This window comes from Eretmochelys imbricata, chromosome 13 (assembly GCF_965152235.1).
Source record: "Eretmochelys imbricata isolate rEreImb1 chromosome 13, rEreImb1.hap1, whole genome shotgun sequence".
Lineage (NCBI taxonomy): Eukaryota > Metazoa > Chordata > Testudines > Cheloniidae > Eretmochelys > Eretmochelys imbricata.
In genome coordinates this window covers 1,645,039-1,652,304 of record NC_135584.1, presented here as the reverse complement: position 1 = coordinate 1,652,304, position 7,266 = coordinate 1,645,039, and positions in this window count along the sequence as shown.

Here is a 7,266-nt window from a genome sequence, read left to right as displayed (position 1 = left end):
AATGCAGCAGAGGGGTCAAGCTAGGCCCCAGCGCTGCATTCTCTCCATTCGTTTAAAGACACGTTTTAAATGAATCCTCAGCTACTTTGACAAAGATGCTTTGGCCAGTGAGAAACCTGGGCCATGTCAGACAGGCAGCAGCACCTGTGCTAGCCCGAAAGAGAGGAGCATGAGTGACACTTCCCCGTATCTGTACCCCAACTTCTCAGCATCCCATTGTCACGCTACAGAGAAAAACAGAGGTTTCCATGGGGGTAGGAGATGGTCAAGTCTTGGGGAGAACTGCTGGTAACACCTGAAACTTGATAGTTTTTCTGAGTTCAGCTTTGAGGGTTTCAGGGTATTTTTTTGTTATTAAGTTACATTAAAAGGGAGGGCTCCCTGCCCCCCTGCAAGCGATCTAACACACCACTGGAGATTTGACTAAGATTGTTAACCTTGGCTTTACCCTGTTCCCCCTGCAGAGGACAAAACCTGGCACCTGCCCTGGGAGCACAACTCAGGGTCTCGCAGGGGGAGATGCAGCACTTAAAAGGGGGGGAGCCTGCTGGATAGCCCTGGCGAGGAATCTACATCACACTGGAATTACTGCCTAGCCTTGGGAATCGGGGAGTGGTAAACTGGAGCCGGGGACCCATCGGAGCTGAAACCCTGGTTACTGTTCAGCAGGTCAGTCTAAAGCAAGAGCTTGGCCCCACTGTGCTTTGCTGCCCAGATTTCTCAGTTTCACTCAAACAATGTCCATGTTTAATCCTTCAGTCCCGTTCATGAGGGTCAGAGCAAAGGGCTTAGATGTCCTAGAAGAAGAGAAAATGCAGATCCTATTTCAGCCCATGTTCGATACAACTGCACCCTCCCCCCGCCCAGTCCTCTGGCTACAATACTGCACTTTAAATGCTCTTTAAAATCGGTAGAGGGGCATTAATATCAGTACAGGTCCGGTAATACAGATCTGCTTCCTGGAACGCATTGCCCCAAGAATTAGCCGCATAAACAGCCCTTCTTCATTCTCCTCTCGGCATATGTAACCTTACTGCTCAAGCCTGTTAATGGACAGGACCACCAAAAGCTACAGGCTGGCAAAGGGAGCAGTTTTCTTCCTTGCTGAACAGTTCCCCAGCAAGAAAGTTAATGATGCCAAATCCCAATTTGTACTGTCATCTCCTTAGCCCCGCTCAGGGGACTAGCTGGCTTCTCGCTTTCCAGCACTGCACAGGACAGAGTAAATAATGATGGACCTAAGCCACAAAGTTCCTTAAGTCACAGGACAATCCAACCCAGGGCTTTGGTTCTGTCCATCACAGATGCAGGGACCAGGTGGGAAGTTCTGAACCAGATACTAATTTCTGGGGCTTTGGTTTGGGCTAAGACCCGAACATGAGCAGATAGTTCACATTTACCCAAAGAGATTTTTGTTCTACAGGCCGGTTCAGGGTGCTCCAAACCTCAGCCTCTAAAGACACATACAAGTGGCCACCCTGATTCTCTCCCCCTCAGTCTGGGAGCTCCTGTCAGTTGTCCTTTCAAACTGCTGTTCTTTGCTGAATGTGGCTTGTTCTCACATGTGCTAATACCACCCTCAACACACAATGAAATGCAACACACACTTGGCTGGAGGGGTAGACAGGGGGCAGCCATTACCCTGGGCCTGTTTGCTGGAACACCTGCTGCTACATGGATATGATAGAAGGCATAATTTCAGCCCTGGCATTTCAGCTGCAGTGCAGCAGACATTTAACTTTTAGCCTTTTCACTGCTTCTCAGGCTGGCTGGGGTTCTCCAGGTTCTCTCGGCAAACCATGGCTAGGATAGAAAACCAACTGCCTGAGAGGGTGTTTCTGCAGAGCTGAAGGGCTGGCCTTGGGAATGCATGGGACAGAGTTTAGTATCAGGCGACCAAACAGCCCTTTAGAGGCTTTCCCTGAAAGGCGTCATCCCTTGTGCCTGCTTCTTTTGAAGCCTTCTGGTATCCCTGCAGCAGCTAGCCTAGGAAAGCCATGCCTGGGGTCTGTGGTGGCTCTCCTAGGCATGGGACAGAGGGTCTTGAAGCCATGGAATAAGGAACTGATTATGGCTCTTCGAAAGGAGCAGGAAGAGGAGGGAGGTGCTAGTGACCAGCACGTGAACCCAGCTCCCAGGCTGGGCAAAGAGGAGACAGGCTTCCTCCACCAGAGCGTGGAAGCTGGGGAGCTTACAAAAAAACTCTTTTTGAAGGAATGAAGGAAGAAGAGTGGGGACCATCAAGATTTCCTCCAAGACTGCCTGGCGAGGCCAGAGACTGCCCTGTGCAAACACGAATACAGATATTACACAAGAGCCATTGAGGGAGCGGTCCCGGAGGGGTTAACAACTCAAGACTCTCCCCCTTTGTCTGAAGCATTCTTCAGAGCAGGAAACAATGCACAAGCACCCTTTAAAGAGCATGTGTCACACACAGCTCTGCGGAGGCAGGCTTCAAGCTGCTCAATGCCTGGTTTAAAAATAACCTGCAGCTCCTCTGGTTCAAAGTGGGGTCCTGATAAAATAAGCCTTAGCCCAGCTATTTCTGAAGGTCAGTCACATCTGTCCGAACCACACTTGGCCGCAGTGCTGCTTTGGCAAAAACTGCACTTAGGAAACCGGTTGTTGAATTCCTGGCTCAAAGCTGGGCTTTAGCTCTCGTTAGGTCAGGATTCCCCCACCCTGACCCCTACCATTTCCAGGAGTTGATGTTAAACAATGCAGAGCACTTCACTCAACGCCCAGGGCCATTCTGCCCCAAGTCTTTAGTGCTCTCCCAAAGACTGCTGGTTTGAGGAGTGAGACGGCAGGGAGAGGAGTCTGTCACAGGATAGCAGAGATGTTCACTCAGAGGCTGGAGAGGGGCAGCCAAAGTCTGACTACATCTCTAGGTCACAGAACGCTCTGGTACAGCTGTTGGGCTGCGATGACAGGGGAAGTCAGTAATTTGACACTGACCAGCATGCCAAGGCAATGCGACACATCTGTGTATGTGGAAAACACAGATAAATACATCTTAGCCAACTGAGGGGTCAGACACTGGTACCCAGGAAATGACCATCAGTTCATTCTAGTCTTAAAACCTTGATTTGCCTTGATCAAGGGAGGGAGACCAGCAGTAGTACAAACAATGCTTTGCATTTCTGTAGGATTTTCCCTTGCACCCTCTCCAAGACCCTGGCAAACATCAGCCTTCCACCATCTGTCCAAGGCAGGAAAGTATTTTATACTGATCAAACAAAGGAGGAAACCAAGGCATAGACATGTAGCATAAGCAGAGCAAGGAACAGAACCCACGAGTCCTGTTAAGTCATTGCTTTCCCAACCCTCCCACCCCACCTTTATGAAAACAGTATTCCACAGGAAGCAGGGTCAGCTTACAGCCTGGCCATTCGAGTCACTTTGGGAGAACAGGATTTCCATGCCCACCAGAAAAAAAATCTCGTCATACAGTGACAGGAAGGAGAAAAGAGTGAACAGGATTTTGGTGCCGGCTTTAATTTGATAGTGGGTGCTGCATGTAACAGACCAGCATTGTTTCTGGGCCTAGCACTGTATTTGCCATGGCTGGACTTATGTACATAAAACAATTAGGACATGTATATAAAAATCCACCAGATCCATGAAAGCAGGTGCTTTGCTTATCGTCATGAGCCTTCTCATTTTCAAACCATATCACGCATCTGTCTGCTAGATCCCTACAAACGAAAAGGATCTGTTCCCAAGAAACTTCCACACGGGCTCTTCTTTCTGATGCTAGCACTAAGTAGAAACCAGTAAAATGGAATTGGCCATAAAACACTTAAGTTTCTAGATACCCATTAAATCCCTGGAGCAGGGGAGAATGCTGGGAAAAGACATGTACTTACAACCAGATTTTCAAGGCTCATGGTATAGTTGTACCCACAAAATGTATGTGTCCAAATCTGGCATTTACTTGTGCAGTGGGTATGTGTGTGCATGAGTCAGCCATTTACCCCCAAGCAAACCACTTTATGCGCTCAAATGCAGAATATAAACAGCATATGCACAAATCCTGAAGGTATGTTTTAATGCTAGTCTTTTTCTTGGTGTTGTAAGAATATACAAACACACACACACACACACACACACACACACACACACAGAGCTTGCTCCTCTCTCTTCCTTTCACCTTACCCATTTTGTCTACAAAAGGGAACTGGGAGATGCAATGGTGATGCTATCTGGGCACCAAACAAGACCAGCCTCGGTGCAGTATAGAGAAGAGAATGGAGATGACAGAGGGTAAGTACTCAAGGGGCCATGAGAAAGGCAGGCGAGCAGAACAAGGCGTAGCAGTCACCCACCACAGTTTCTACAACCTTGGATACAAAGTGTCCATAGGCCTCGGAAAAATCTTTGTACCCCAGAAGTTACTATTTTAGCACTTGTTTGTAGTTGGTTGTGGCTAGGTTGGTCCCAGGATATTAGAGACAAAGTGAGTGAGGCCATAGCTCTTAGTGCTTGGTGGAGCTCAAAAGGGTCTCTTTCACCAACAGAAGCTGGCCCAATAAAAGATACTCTCCCCAGCCCTTGTCTATTTCAAGCACTGGTGAACTGTATTTTCACTGCTTTGAAGTTAGACTTTAAGCCTCAACCGAAGCGTTCATCCCTTCCAAGGCTTGTTTTTTTATTGCAGTGTTGATGGACCATTGTGGTAGGTGCTGTACAAACAAAACAAAACAAGATGGTCCCTCAGCTGCTTACAGTCAAAGTATAACCCAAGAGACAACAGATCGATACAGACAGAGAGGGAAGCACAAGGAAACAATAAGAATCCGCATCACAGCTCAGGACACTTTGAAGTGGGGATCTCAAGGACGATCATGAGGTAACTTTGTGGCATATTCTCCAAGAAGGGAGAACAAATCAGGTGATTTATTTATTAGTAAGAGAAACAGGTCAAATGCTGGTGTGCCAGGCATGTGCGTGTAGTCCGTTGTCAGATACAAGGTCAGAGCAGCAGAGGGAAATGACTCTGATGTGGCTCTAGCAAGGTGGTATTAAGGTAAGAGTTCTCAAAGTTAAAGTAGATCAACCTATAGTCAACTAGCTCTGCTCGCACCTCACATGCAATTGGAGGATTCATCTACCTGAACGTCTAGGAGTGCCCCAATTATCACAAACCATTCTGATTAGAAAGGCTGTGCTTCCTTAAAGTCCTTCCTTCTGCCCCTACCCCTTGACTAGCACTGTTCAAACGTGCGAGCTGCAAAAGCATTTCCATATCCAGAATCTGAACTACTTCTTCTCCAGCTCAACCAAGGGCCAAGCACGGAGGGCATAGGAAAGACAGAGAAGACTGAAAATGGTAGGAATGGACTCTGGAGCTTGTGATTAGCCCTCAAAAGCTCATTTGTTATTAAGCAGATATGCTTCCATAATCTCTGCTTCAAAGTAGCACCTGGTCTTGAACAGTTAACATCAGCAAAAGGATCGTTGCACTTACCAGAGAGGATGATAGGACATGAACTAAAATATAACAAGGTGGCCCAATCATCTGGTGAGAGGCATAAAAGGAGCCAGAAAAAGTACACAGAGGGTCTGGCCAATAAAGCATCCACCTGTGTAGAGTTAGTGGGGGCTTTAGAAGAGAGTCTCTTGGACATGGCTGCTTGAGTCTTTCACTATCCAAAATTTGTTCAACCTGGCTGTTTTGTTTGATTTTAAAGTTGCTGTGTGGCCTCAAAGCAACGAGGGAGGAAAATCTCCTGCCAGAAACCAGAGAAAGGCCTAGGGCACAAAGGTCAGCATCAGTGAAATCTGCTTTTCCTATGGTCTCACTCCAAGCTCTGCTGATTTGACTTTGTCTCTCTGCTGTCTCACAAATGAAAGAGAAATGTACTTATCTGCAGGTGGCACAGCTGGCCAGCATTGTTTGCAACTCCTTAATCTCAGGGACATCCATAAAAATCCTGACTGGCCACAACAATGCAAACAGATGGAAGCCAACCAGGAGTTTGGTTTTTTAACAACTGCTGCGGCTTCTAGCGTAGAGAATCAAGAGGAAACAGAAGACCCATCTGAAGCCATTCATCCTTCTGAGGTAGTCACCCCTCCAGGACCACTGGCAACAGGGATGCACCAAATGGCTGCTTATGCAGGTTCCACTGAAGCAAGACCCTCTGCAGCTGAACTCCGCTAAAAATGAGATGCAAGGAGAATGCAGTAGAAAGTTCTACATCAATGCACACTGTACCCCAAAATCCATGGACAAAAACCCCAAATGCCTCAAACCACCTTTAACTTTATTCCAGCAGTCTAGATCATCATCCACCATCACAGTTAATAGCAGGTGTCCCATAGTCTTACTGAAACAGCTGCTTCACAGAAGCATCTGATAGAGTTGTGTGGGTCAGCTGTTAAGACAAAGGGAACACAAACAATGAGACCCAGGTCATATTCCCAGCTCTGCCCTGTACTTGTTGGGAAAGCTTGGCCTGTCTCTCAGCTTCCCATCTGTAAAATGAAAGTATTGAGTTGTATAATTATGCATGGTATTTTACAAATAATAAAGTACTATCTCTTATGAAAAGCCCTATACACATTTTGCAGTTACATAACTACACCTGAAAGAACTGAAACCTATTGTAAGGAGAGGCTTCTTATGGTATTCTAACAATGTTTATTATATTAGCTTCTTAAATGCTGTGGTGGTAAAACCAGTACTGAAAATGTGGCTGAAGATAAGCCCCTTGTGATTTCATTAAAAGGCAGAGAGTTTGCTCGTAAAGGTTAGTAGAAGCAATTGACATGCATGGCAGGGAAAACTGCAAGGAAAGTTGGACCAATAACCAACAGCAGTATTGGGTCTTGTGCCACTTTCCTTTACAGAATCATCAGAGAGATGGAGGAAATCTATTTAGGTCATCCACAAGGGAGTCAGCTTTGATTGTAAACATTGGAACAGGACCTTCTCTCTCCTAAAGAAAAAAGAAATTGAATGATGACTCTCCGATTAAGTGAAATTTGCAGTCTTGGAGACCACAGCGCCCCCCCCAAAAAGTTGGTTTATCGAATCATAAATCCTCCAACCACTGAACTATTTTGAAGGAGACACTTCCGGAGCTTGTGGGGCAAAGTTTGACTTATTTAATATTTAGCTTGTCAGACAAGAAGAGAAAACGTGTTCTCTGAAAACTGACTTGGTAAAGTTAGATCCACCACTATCTCTGAAGGTACCCAAACATGCAGTTCTACTCCACAAATGTGCCTAGATGTCACTGTGGGGGCTCCATGCTCATT